The sequence below is a fragment of the Halichoeres trimaculatus genome, unplaced genomic scaffold (genome assembly GCF_033239565.1).
Source record: "Halichoeres trimaculatus isolate MK-OKI-2021-1 unplaced genomic scaffold, fHalTri1.1 fHalTri1_scaffold_16, whole genome shotgun sequence".
In the NCBI taxonomy this organism is placed as follows: domain Eukaryota; kingdom Metazoa; phylum Chordata; class Actinopteri; order Labriformes; family Labridae; genus Halichoeres; species Halichoeres trimaculatus.
The window spans coordinates 821,989-836,074 of record NW_027437194.1 but is presented as its reverse complement, the minus strand read 5'-3'; positions in this window follow the sequence as shown (position 1 = coordinate 836,074).

The following is a 14,086-nucleotide window of genomic DNA, read 5'->3' as shown; positions in this document are numbered from 1 at the left end:
TTGCGTAGACGCCTGGCTGTCAGACGTCACAGATAAATGACGGCGGCTCATTCTGATTGGCTGGCACGGGTCTCATGTTTGCATTGCGTGTGGACGAAAGTATTTTTTAAAACCATAAAGGGGGGGATGTTCATTTTTAAAAATACTCGGCTCAAACTGCAAGTTCCTGTGAGGAGCTTCAGCTTTTTACACACAACACAACAACAACACGGAAACTGAGGATTAGCATTTAGCAATAATCGATTTCAACGCTGATTATCTCATTTTAAAGAAACGTGCATTTCTGAAACAGCAGATTTTTCTCTGTTTTTCTTTATTTTAAATTAAACATGTTGACATAAGAACACAGATATTTCAAACACTTAAAAAAAGATGATTTAAGACACTGTTTAAATCAACTTTCTCATGCTAAATGAGGATTAGCTCACGCAGCTAACAGAGGGAGCAGCTCGGTTTTTTCTCTTCTTCACATCAAACCGACTTCAGCCGAGCACCACCGGGCAGCCCTGGCAGTCCACCAGGTCCGGCTGACCCCCCACCACCTCCTCATCCTCTTACCCCCCCCCCCCTCCCCTCTTTATCCCCTCCTCTGGCTTCAGCTCCTCCTCTCGGTGAGAGGCCAGGTGGGCCTGACGGTGGCCCAGGTCTGCAGTAATTTTCCCCCTGACTGGTTTTAATGTAAAGGGTAATGTGAGAGGAGACAGGCAGACACTGTGTGTGTGTGGATATATATTCACACACACACACACACACACACACACACACTCTGAGGGGGATGTGGTCCTCAGCATCCAACAGTCCATTACCAGAGAAGCTCCATCCTCTTTATTTATTTCTTCTCTGCTCCTCTGTTTACTCTCAGGAGTATTTCCCTCAACTCTGCTTTTATTACTCCATCTCCTCCGATGTTTTTCTCCAGCAGCGCTCCACACACACACACACACACACATGCGAGGAAACTTGTGCTGTGAATGGAGCACGAGTAAACCTCCACAAAGCACCCTGGGTAACCTTCACCTTCCTTTCACCCAGGAGCTTCTGGTTATCACGGTCGCACCAAAAAGACACACACACACACACACTTGTGCAACCTCCCTATCATGCACTTGCACACACACACACACATGCACACACACACACACTCACACACACCAGAGTCCCATTAACATCAGTGGTTTTGTAATGGATGTGTTTGTGATGCTGCAGAGGGAGAGAGGAGAGACCTGGAGTAGCCGTTATAAATCACTCGCTCGTTCCCCCTCCCCCTCTCACACACACACACACACACACACACACACACAGGCCTTCTATTGGCATCACTACATGGGGCTCCCATTCACACACACTCATACGTGCGTCTCTCCCCCTCCTGCTCCCCGTAGCGCCTGGGGTGGGGAAATCCTATTACTCTATGAAGAGGAAGAACACATCATTAATTACACTCACATACTCTTTACACACACACAAACATGTCTATATGCCAAGCTCAATTGCAGCACACACACACACACACACACACACACACACACACACACACACTCAGAGTAAAGCACAGCCTCCTGCTCTCACATTAAACTCGTCTTTCCAGCTGCATCATGCTGCCATATTTTTATTTTTCCTCCATTTCTCCGTCAGCTGCTCCCTGACAGGTAACATTAGAGCTGAGCTGGTTTATCTCACACACACACACACACACACACTGACACACACACAGGTCTGCTTCAGTGAGGAATATGTCAGGAAGCGTGAGAGGAAAAAAAAAGTTACGATCGCCGAGAGAGATTTCAGGCAACACGGACAGGCGGGCAGATCAGGGAGTGTCAGAGTGTCACCCTCAGATTTATCCTCAGCAGCGTCTCAAGGTTTACAGGATAGATGGATGCCATAAAGTGATACATGCACGCCATAAAGCCAACAGAGGAGGAGTAAGCCGTGCATAGCCGGGCTGTCACTGAGGCTGTTTATGCACCCAGGTGGGAACCTTCTGGACTCGTCGAGTCACGGCTGTCAGAGCCCAAACTTCCTGCACCGACGCTGACACAACTTATCTGTAACGTCCAGGGTTTTCACATCCAGCTGTGTCGTTTGTTGGGCATAAATAAACTCATTTAACCCTGATCTCATGATAGAGACTCAGTCTTCAGGTAAAGGAGCAGATGTTCTAAGTAAAAACTGTCTTATCAAACTCAATATGAGTCACATTCAACTCTTCAACCCAGAAAAATGTCGAATTTCAAGTTATTTAAAGACAAAAATGAGACATTATTCTAGTTTCAAGCCTTTTTTTCCTCGTTACAGCAATTCAGACCTCATTTAGTCTTTAAATAACATGAAAACAAGTGAATGTGGCTCAGATTGAGTCTAACAAGACATTTTTTTTACTGAAAATTAGACAAAAACACTTGATAGGAGTTCAGATTTTGCAGTGTAGGAAAACGTTCATTTTTTGCGATGCTTTCATTATTTAACTTTGCACAAGAAACAAAATTATTTCCTAAAAACCAAAAACTACCTCCTGTCTCCAGGAAACCAAAGTGTACCTGAAGTCCTGTTTTCACCAAGCGGTTCAGTTTGTTTCGTCTCCGTACGCCACAAATTTCGTGGCGTTTCCATTGACTAATAAGAAGAAGACAAATTGCTGGATGGCGTCATCGTTGCACTTTGTGAACTGTGTCACATTTTTCTTCTTCGTTGGATTTTTGTGTCGCGCTGCTGTGGCATCACACTGTTACGTAGCTGATGCAGCTATCAGCATCCAGCTTAAGCGCCGCCTACCACAAGGGGGAAAGGTCCGAAACACAAACAGGATCAGGCTTAATTGATCCAACCCGTACCGAACCGTACTCATGTAAACCGGACTGCTTGATGGAGACGGGGCTTTGGTGACTGGCTGGACAAAGCCCTAACAAAGCCTTCAGGGGGGTGAGCTGAAGACCAGGGTCCATACCAGAGGAGCATCAGGTCTGGAGGAGCCTGAAGGATTAGATGAAGAAGGATGGACGTGGATTCCTCAGGAGACGAGTCAGACGTGAGTTACAGACCTCAGCATCATGTTGCTGTTAGCATCATGTAACCGTTAGCATCATGTAACAATTAGCATCATGTTATCGTAAGCATCATGTTACCATGAGCATCATGTTACCGTTAGCATCATGTAAACGTGAGCATCATATGAGTGTCAGCATCTTGTTACCGTAAGCATTATGTCACGGTTAGCATTGTGTTACCGCAAGTATCAGGTAACAATTAGCATTGTGTTACTGTAAGCATCATGTTACCGATAGCATCATGTCAATGTAAGTATCGTGTGACCATTGGCCCTATGGGTACAGTTAGCACCAGTTCAATATTGGCATCATGTAAACGTAAGCATCATGTCACTGCTAACATCATATTAGTGTAAGCATCATGTCATCGCTAGCATCATGTCACCATTGACATCACGTAAATGTTAGCATTGTGTTACCGTAAGCATCATGTTACTGTAAGCATCATGTTACAGTGAGCATCATGTTACTGTTAGCATCATGTTACTTGTAGCATCATGTTACCGTAAGCATCATGTTACTGTTAGCATCATGTTACTGCTAGCATGATATTACTGTAAGCATCATGTTACAGTGAGCATCACGTTACTGTTAGCATCATGTTACTGTAAGCATCATATTACCGTAAGCATCGGGTTACCATTAGCATTGTGTTACCGTAAGTATCATGTGACCATTAGCCCTATGTTACTGTTAGTATCATGTTTCTGTGAGCATCAAATTACCGTTAGCATTATGTTACCATTAACACTAGTTACAGTTAGCATAATGTCACTGTTAGCATCCTTTCACCGTTAGCACCGTGTTACAGTTAGCACCATGTTGGGTGCTAGCAAATATTGGATTCTCTGTTTCAGCAGCTTAAAGCTGTTGATCAGTTTTTTAAAACCTTTAAAGATCTGACTCAAAGCTTTGATTCAGGACGACAGACGCTGTATGAGCCGACCTGCAGCCATGGAGCCTCAAGGCGTCTGTTCTGGAGCAACCAGCGTCTCATCCTGCGTCTGCTCCTCTCTTTATTAATTTAATCACTTTCAGAGCTTTTAATTCACTGCAGTAATATTAAGGTTGTTTCCTTCCTCTTCTTCTTCTCTGTGATTATTATCATTTTAATTTTAAGCTAACCTTGTTTTCTGACAGACTGTAAATATACTTGTTGCTGATGAGTCCTTGCTATCAGACGTATTTTTACACTTTAAATAAAAAATTACATTTTGATTTGATAGAGCGAATGTAAATCTTGTTCCTTTATTTCACATAGTGTCTATAAAAGCTTTAATTAGCTCGTTTGAATCAATTCAGTGTCCAGTTTATATAAATAAGCGTTTTACTTTTCTGTATCTTCTCAATCTGCCTCGCTATGTTTGGCCATCAGGTCACAGGTCAAACTCATTATTTAACTTTCACCAAGTTCGTTGATTTAATGTAATTATTCTGTTACTGCAGGATTGTTTTTGACAAGGAGGGTGGCAGAGAAGACCCAGATGCACGAGGAGGAGGAGACGAGACAAAACTCAGGCTTTAATACACGACGAGGAGCAGGGACGACAATCATAACCGCGGGAAAACACCAGGCAGGACATGACGTGACCTGAAACCGGAGGAGAGACGAGACTACAAAAGAAAACTGAAGAAAAAAGGTGACAAGACGTGACGGTTTCAGCACATTTTGGATTTTTTTTCCAGCATTTTTGTCTCAATTTGAGTCAGAGTCCCTCCACTCAGAGGCCTTTATCCCTCATCAATACCAGCTGACCCTCAGTTATCTTTACAGCACAATGAACAGATGAATAAATTCAAAAAAGATTTTATATCAAACATCATTTCTGAATGCCAACAAATCTGCAAACATGTGCACCCACTCAGAAATGATCAGTGACTGTAAAAACGACGCTGTGCAGAGTGAAATCAAACTGAACATTAAACTGAAAAACTGAATCAGATCCACGGATATATCATGGAAGAAAAATTCAGAACAAAAGCAAAACGTGGTGGAAACAAACATCATCCATGCTGAAGAAATCACAGAGATCAGAATCTGAAGATTTTATTTTTGTTCAGATTAAAATCAGTGAAACAGTCGTTGATTTGACCTTTCACCTCTTCCTTTTCTCTGTCTGAGTCAACACAGCAGAAATCAGAGGGTGGGACCAGTTTTTGGTCTAAAATCAGACAAAAGAGAAAGCAGACATACTCTGAGCCTCTGATATTAACACACAACTACAGCGCCATCAAGTGGCTTCACATCGTCACTGCATAGACACCAAATAGAAACACGTTTTTCTCAACCAAATAATGGAAATCCTGTTAAATCAGAATTATTTGGGGTATTTAAGAGGGGTTTTAAAATCTAGCTTAGGTCATTGTTTGGAAATAAATGTTTGGATGACAAAGAAATTCAAAGAGAAAGTCCAAGAATTAAATACTTTCATGACCTCAACAAACGTTTCTGTGAGCTAGGGGGTATGTTCCTTACTCATCACAGAAATTTTTTATTAAATGCAAAATTATTTCACAAAATAACGCGTCTGTGAAATCTAAATATACATATAGGTATGTTTAATTTTTTTCTGACAATATCTTATTCTAATGATATTTATTTATATACTTTTTAATCAATTTAATTTTATTGTTTTTATTATTTTTGTGAACCCAGGAGCATGTCAGCCATCACAGAAATATTTTATTAAATACAAAAATATTTTGCAAAATAACAAATATTTTTTTCAAATCTAAAAAAAATATAAAATTATGTTTATTTTTTCGCAACATTATCTTATTTTAATAGTATTCATTTATAAACTTATTTTAACATTTTATTTTTTTTATTTTTTATTTTTTTGTGAACCCAGGAGCATATTACCCATTACAGACATGTTTTATTAAATGCAAAATTGTTTCACATAATAACTTGTAGAATAACAATTTTTTATTTGGAATTATTTATTTATTGAAATTAAGAAAACTTAAGGTGAAGACACTCAAAAAGTTTGCTCAGTGATCTTATCTTATTTTTTAAGAGTATCATTTTTATTTAATTTCATTTTTTATTTTATTTTTTGAGAACCCAGAAGAATGTCACCCAAGACAGAAATATTTTATTAAATGAAAAATTATCTCACAGAAAATGTGTAAAATAACTGATTTTTTAAATTTTATTTATTTATCGATTTTTTTAAATTACTGAAGGTGAAGCTACTTTAAAAGTTTGCTCTTTGATTTTATCTTTATATATATATATATATATATATATATATATAGATAGATAGATAGATAGATAGATAGATAGATAGATAGATAGATAGATAGATAGATAGATAGATAGATATAGATATTATTGTTTGTGAACCCAGGAACTTGTCACCCATTGCAGAATATTTTTTTTAAATTCAAAATCATTTTACAAAATAACACACATTTCTTTGAAATTAAAAATAAAACATGAATATCTTTAGAAATTTTGTTTTATGATTTTATCTGTTTTATTATCACTTTGTGAACAGGTCTAGACCTGTTAATGTTTTTGGAAAGTGTGTTGAGATAGGGTTTGTTGTGATCTGGCTCTGGACGAATAAAGCTTGATTGAATGATTGATTAATTTGCTTCCATAAGTAGTTGCCAGTTTTTTGGGGTCAACACAACAAAACTAAATCAAGAGAGACTATCATTAAAAATCAAACAGAATCCATAAAACAAATGTTAAAGCCCAGAGTAAAAAGCAGGTATCAGTAATAATAATAATATTAATAATAATAATAATAATAATAATAATAATAATAATAATAATAATAATAATAATAATAATAATAGTTTATTAACAGCAGGAGGTTACTCCTGACCATGAAAGGAGGAAGTGTTGGAGTTTCTTGCTGAACTGGGTGGGGGCGTTTCCTCTTTGCCTCTCGTGTCTGTAAATCTTTGACGGGAGAAGAACTCGTCACCTCCAGCTGTGACAGACCCACCCTCCACAGAAAACCCCTCAATCAGCACGAGGAGCAGAAATAGACTTCCTAAAGACACAGAGAGCGACACGCTCATTGACCCCGTCAGTCAAACTGATGTGGGAACAGTCGAAGCTTTGTTTCCTCAGAGGGACTGAGCAAACTCAGAGCCGTACCTGCCGAGGTGAACGCCGTGTTGCTCAACACTTGTGGCTTTTCAAAGCGGCGCTGCAGACTTCTCAGACTGCACGGCTTTAAGCTGGAGGCCTTGACTGTCGTGTGGCTCCATACAGCGAGGATGAAAGTGTTTTTCCCTGATGTGATCTTTCTTTACAGCTGACAGCAGACCTCGGCTGTCGAGTTAAAAAAAAAAGTCAACCACTTCTGCAAAATGTGAGAGCAAAGTGGTTTAACTTGGACCAAAGGTCAGGTCTGTTTTTCTGAGCGTTTATTGATCCCTCCACACAAATGTGCTGCTGATGAGGCCCTCGTGGATGGAGATGGAGACGAACACAAGCAGCAACCTTGAGTGCTGGAAAATAAAACCAGAGCAGGGTGAGATACTGCAGTTCCTGGACTGACCCCTAGAGGCGGTCTGAGAAGCCTGTTTGGACTCCGTAACGGATATTTAACTTTATATCAGTGCACAACATGACTTTAAATCGTGTTTCTCTCATGAAAACAGTTTTTTGTTTTTTGTTTCTGCTCATGTATCACGACTAGCTCCTTTAAAATCAGACTTTAAAATCAAGGGTCTTCAACCTGTGGCTCTGGAGCCTCATGCGGCCCTTTGACTCCTTTGCAGTGGCTTAAACAGGCACTAAATAAATTCCTTCATTAACATTTTGTTGAACTAAGTCTTCATCCCATCTGTCAATAAACTTTTCAATTTTTATTTATTTATTTATTTATATTTTAGATTTTTGCTAATTTTTTGAACATCTTCTCAATGTTAGTTTCCCTTTGAAAGTTAAATAATTATGATGATGATGATGATTAATTCTCTAGATTAAATCAGGAGACATATTTTCCCCAAAAATGCACGTAATATGTGCATCCGTTTTTTTGGATTTATTCAGAGGATCTGACATCTTAACTTTTTACAACTCAGCTTATCAAAGACTAAAATAAAACACGTAAATTTAAAAAAACAAAATCCCAATTTTTGAACCAAAAAGTCACAACTTAAAATCGTTAAACAAAAAATTCTAATACTACAATGTTTTCTTAATTTCATGTATGACCTGCCTGTGCCTAAACCTAATATTTCAGTTTCATGGCATAGATCAAATGTCTGTGAAAAAGATTTGTTTCATTAGTCAACAACCTGAAGACGTTAACTCACAAATTCAATCTAAATAAACAAGAACAAAAGGTTAACATAACAGAAAAGTTTAAAGGATTTGAAATAGATTAAAGTTCCCATCTCCTGCTCCTTTCCTGCAGTTTAATCTGGATCATTGATGTCTTCATGAAATGGTAGTAACATGTTTTGGTCCAAAAAGCCAATAAATCAAGCACAGCAGCATTGTTTCCAGGCTCTCATAGCCCCTCTGTTCAGAACGCTCTGATTTAGTGGGCGTGGCCTTCATATGTAAATGAGCCACCGCTGATACCGCCCCGCTCTTCCACGTCACTGAGAGCGGCGCCACGAGCTCCGAGTGCACAATGTTTAGAAAACAGAGAAGCTCCTTTACCGTAACATTACAGGCTAAAACAACAGGCTAACAGCAGCTAAAGTTAGCATCCTGAAGCTAACACAGAGACAGGGGGGACACTGAGGAAAAGCTCTTCCATCTGCTCCACAGCACACAGCATTTAAAATACTCACATTTCCAGGGTCCCAGGTTTGTTGGAGGATGGTTGGTAATGCGCCTGGATTCCAGTCTATTGGCTAGCCCTCTGTTGGACTGTCCAAAGTTGGAAAAGCAGTCGGCCGTGAAGTGACTAGCACACACATGCTCAGTTTTACTGAGTGTAGCTGGAACATTTCCTGATAAATGAACTCTAGACACTTAGTCTGTCTTCTTCTGAGATGGGAAGCTTGAGCATGGAGCTATGTGGCTGTTTACAGACAAAAACAGAGCAGTGATGGCTCTTCAACGTTGGCATTGGGAGGGGGTTCGGGGGTATCTGCTCCGGTGGACCAATCAGGTCAGACTTGCTCCTGATTGGTCAAAAAAGGGAATCGCTGACGTCGGCAAATCCCCAAAATCCAAACAGCTGGTTTTAGGTCAGGATTTTACATTAACAAGCTCTACTAAGAACAGGTTTGGTCATTAAATATCACATTAGCATAACATTATGAGGCAGCTCTTTACATCATACTTCTATGTTGAAACACATCTGTTTGTGGACGTCTTTGCTGTTGACTCACTGAGACTGGTCTCATGACGCTGAACATGTCAGCAATAAAGCAAGTATGATGAGAAGTTTGAGGAAGTTGTGGGAGGTAGGATTGGACAGCATTTCCTAAAACAAAACCCACAAGTTAGACTTCCTGTCTGACTTTTTCTGTATTTATGAAAACGTTAATAATAAGTTATGGAGAGTACGCAGTGAGCAGATGGGTCTGTGCTTGGAGTCCTGACTGGGACAGGGACAAATGAAGCAAAGCACCCTGGGTAGGAACTCAATCACCATGAGACACATCGTCACAGAAAGGAAGAGTTTGTTTTTTTCAGTTTTTTGTGTGACTCACCTTGTCTGTGAGTCTCTGTTACCACAGCAACCACCACAGAGCCCGAGTCAGTCTGACCCATCTCACTGTGCACGTCTGAGGTGTCGCCTCTGTCCCAGGAGCATCATGGGAAATAACAACTGCTGAGGGTAAAGAGGAAAATGTGGCTAAAGGAGGTGATTGACTGCTTTACATGATGTTGATATGCAAAGAAAACAGGAAGTACTAACCTCAGCCGTACATTTCGTGCTGACGGTGGTTTACTGTGTCCAACTCAGACACAGACATAACGAACGCTCAGCTGAGAGGAAACTACAGCTCATACCTGAGCTTCAGCTGCTGGGTTTAAGACAGGAAGTGGTATAAGTTGTTGTTGCACTCATGGTTAAAACTACCAGTGGATGGTTTTTGGTCTCAGGACTTTAAGCTAACCTTGACATGACCGAGTTTAAAACATGTCAAGTCTGAAGAGCTGCATTTGAAACAGAGAAGTGCCAACGTGAGTCCGTTAGATTGGATCAGACAGCTCGTGTCAGAGGCTGCAAGTGCATGCAAGCTCAGGTTGAACTGCTTCTATCTTTGCACCATTTCCTACAGTAACCTCACACAGAGCACCAACAGGAAGGTGGTCTCTCTGAGCTGTGAGACTGACAACCGCACAACCACTCTACATCTGAGTTTCACAGCTCCACTCCCCAGCATCAACCTGCTAACTCTGGCTAAAGAGAGTGTCAGATATACAGATGAAGTCAAGTCAGCTAACAGTCAGCATGTAGTTGTTTGTTGTAGCCTGTAACTACAACAGCCCATCCCTCTTTGTCTAATCCTTCAAGCTTCTAGGATCGGTTCAGTCTGGCGCCCCAACAGAAGAGTCCCAATAAGTGGGACGGCTCGTCTCGGTTATTTGGGGATCTGCTCCAGGATTAGTCTGTGGAAACACCACAAGATACATGCCGTACTGAGACAAACCAAACTAAACCGCTTGGTGGAAATGGGGCTTTAGGTTCATTTTGGTTTTCTGGGGCCAGTTCTTCACCAGGGGCCATGTATGTTTTGACTCGTTGTTATGTTGGATGACAAAAACCACGACCCAGACCCAGTTTTTCTGCTGACTACTTCAAGTTTTCATTAAAGCTCCCATATCCTGCTCCTTTTCTGCAGTTTAATCTGGATCATTGATGTCTTCATGAAATGGTAGTAACATGTTTTGGTCCAAAAAGCCAATAAATCAAGCACAGCAGCATTGTTTCAGGTTACAGGACTTTGCAGCATTTAGCAAGTTACAATGGCAAGGAAAAACTTCCCTTTAACGGGCAGAAACCTCAACAGGCTAACTGCAGCTAAAGTTAGCATCCTGAAGCTAACACAGAGACAGGGGGGACACTGAGGAAAAGCTCTTCCATCTGCTCCACAGCACACAGCATTTAAAATACTCACATTTCCAGGGTCCCAGGTTTGTTGGAGGATGGTTGGTAATGCGCCTGGATTCAGGACCAGTCTATTGGCTAGCCCTCTGTTGGACTGTCCAAAGTTGGAAAAGCAGTCGGCCGTGAAGTGACTAGCACACACATGCTCAGTTTTACTGAGTGTAGCTGGAACATTTCCTGATAAATGAACTCTAGACACTTAGTCTATCTTCTTCTGAGATGGGAAGCTTGAGCATGGAACTATGTGGCTGTTTACAGCCAAAAACAGAGCAGTGATGGCTCAAAAAAGGGAATCGCTGATGCCGGCAAATCCCCAAATTCCAAACAGCTGGTTTTAGGTCAGGATTTTACATTAACAAGCTCTACTAAGAACAGGTTTGGTCATTAAATATCACATTTTGTGGGCTGGGAGGAAAGACAAAGACCCACAAATTTCACTAACAGACTTTATAAAGTGATTTTTGCAGAATATGGGACCTTTTAAAATTTCATGGAGGGGCTGATCATTTTGACCTACATGGAAACGTGAGCACCTGAAGTGAATCTCTTTGCCAAAAGACACCAACACAAAATATGTTCTGCTGGAAAGATTTTTTGTGAGCTGGGTGATTTTATCAGCACCACAGAGTTTTTGGTGATCTTCTTATGAAAGAGTTGTGAAGAAAACACAGGTTGTGAAATGCACATATGAAGAAACATCACATATCTTTACATGGAGTGTGGGAAACTTTAGCGTCCTGTGAGGTGGGACAACATTCTTAAACTTGGCAGGAAGAATGCAGTTTGGGCGTTTCCTGTGTCTGCTTTGTGTCGGGGCCACTCATGAAGTCCGTTTGTCCACTAATACATCAGCCAACAGTCAACACAGAATACAGGTGTTTGATCTGTACATAATGCATCAGCTAACACTGCAACAGGCAGCCACTCAGGCGACTGCCTGTTGCAGCAGCTCTCTCCTCCTCCTCCTCTTTTTCATCATCTTTGCATTCAGAGTCTGTCTTTACTTTTTATATCTCAGTTGTTGGTCATAAACACCAAAGTGGTTGTGTTTGCAGAGTTGTTTTTACTATTTTTGTTCCTGTGTTTAAGAGACCCTACATGCACACATGGTCGCATTGTTTATATCCAAGTTCAACTGTTAGCAGACTGTAGCATGTGGATGCTAACAAGTGCTAGGCCTGATGTTCCCCATGAACTGAGGAGAAGGAGGCGAGGATGCATCATTGCAAGTGAATCTGCAATTAATGTAGCTCATTTAAACTTGTGGATTTATTCATTTATTTTTTCAGTTGATGTTTTGCACATTTACCAACATTACATTAAAGAAGCAGGTTTATTGGGGTATCAGAAAAATAAGCCATACCAAGCAATTTGTAAACAACCCTGGAAATACAGATCAATAAATACAGATAAATAAATACAATTAAAAGAAAAACCCTTGAATTTGTCTTAACTTAAAAAATTACATTAAAGTAAAGAAACAAAAAAGTACAAAATGTACAAAAAGCAGCATGTTTATAAAAATGTCAGAGATTTGAAATAACTCAGGAGAATTAGAGAGGGGTAGGGCAAGTTGGGTTGCCAGGTTTTATGACGCAATCCCCTTTTTGTACGCTGAGGATGAGACTTTTGATTGGAGTAACTGTGCGTTCACACCAAAATCAGCAAAATCAGCAAAAGCAGCAAGCACGCCAGAAGTGAATTCATTTTCAATGAGAGCCCGGCGTCCTGAGCGGCTAACGCGGCTATCGCGTCAAAAGAGGCACCAGATGAGAAGTTGAGCCTTGGTCAACTTTATGGTAATTAGCTATGACGCAGTTCAGCAGCAAACCGTGGCAACCAATCAGAGCAGAGATGTCCTTCGACCGAGCGGGCCCTAAAGAACAACACATGTAACTTTGGTTCCTGGTTCCGTCTTGGAAACAGAAAAGCTCATAAACTGTGTTCAGGCTCATCCTGTTCTTTTTCATGTCGCCTTTTTAGCTACAGACATCAACAACGTGTCGTGGAGGTGGTAGATTGTTCTGGTGAGTTTAAAAATGTGCAGTAACAGCAGAAAATAGCGAAGTGAAGTGTAGTCTGTGGCAAAGACGTAGCCTAGCCTAGCATGCTAGCATTTCTTGCTTCATCTGAATGAGATGACACCAGGGCTCCAGACTAACTTTGTTCAGCTACGATCTGAGGTTTACGCCGAGGGGGCAGGTTACTTTATTACTTATTTATTACTTTATTACTTTATTTATTGATTTTTGTTCCTCAATCAAGTATTTTTGTTTTGGGCTACTTTTTTTCTTCCTTGAGGATTTATCTTTCATTTCATTTGGAGTAACGTCGTTTTGTGTCACGGACTTACGAGGACCAGAAAAAACAGGATTAAAGGAGCGTTTGAAACAGTGTGAAGAAGAACAGCTTGTAGTTTTGTGTTAGTTGGGAACTTTTTCATGATTTTGGTTTTTTGAACATTGAGATTATTGTTTTATTTTGGTTGTGATTTATTTTGGAACGGGGGATAAGCACGGGCTGCACAGGAGTTTGATTTATTGATTTAAAGATTAACAATGAGTCTGCTGAGAGGCTTCTTTAAATGACAATCGCAATTTCACTTTGACGAGCAGCCAAAGCGGCTAAAATATTTTCCCGCTTTAGCCACTGTCTGCTTTCTCTGCATGCTTGAGGCTTTTGCCTCTTTCGGTGTGAACGCACAGTAAGGAGGTCAAACAGAGAGGTTAGGGAGGGAGACTTCCTGCTAGATCTAGAGTTTTGGCAGCCCTGTGTTTTGAGGTATTTTTTCCTTCCTCATTGAAAAGGAAGCTGAATAGAAACAGAAAGTATAGGAGTTTGGAGAGAAACGGGTGGATGAAGTGAAGCGAAGGGTCCTGACTGGGAGTGGAACCAGCAACCACAGCTTCTGTTTGTAAGGTGTGAACCTAAACCACGAGGCCGACTGAGGTCCCTGTTATTTCCGTTTTTACTCAAGCAGCAAAGAGCAGA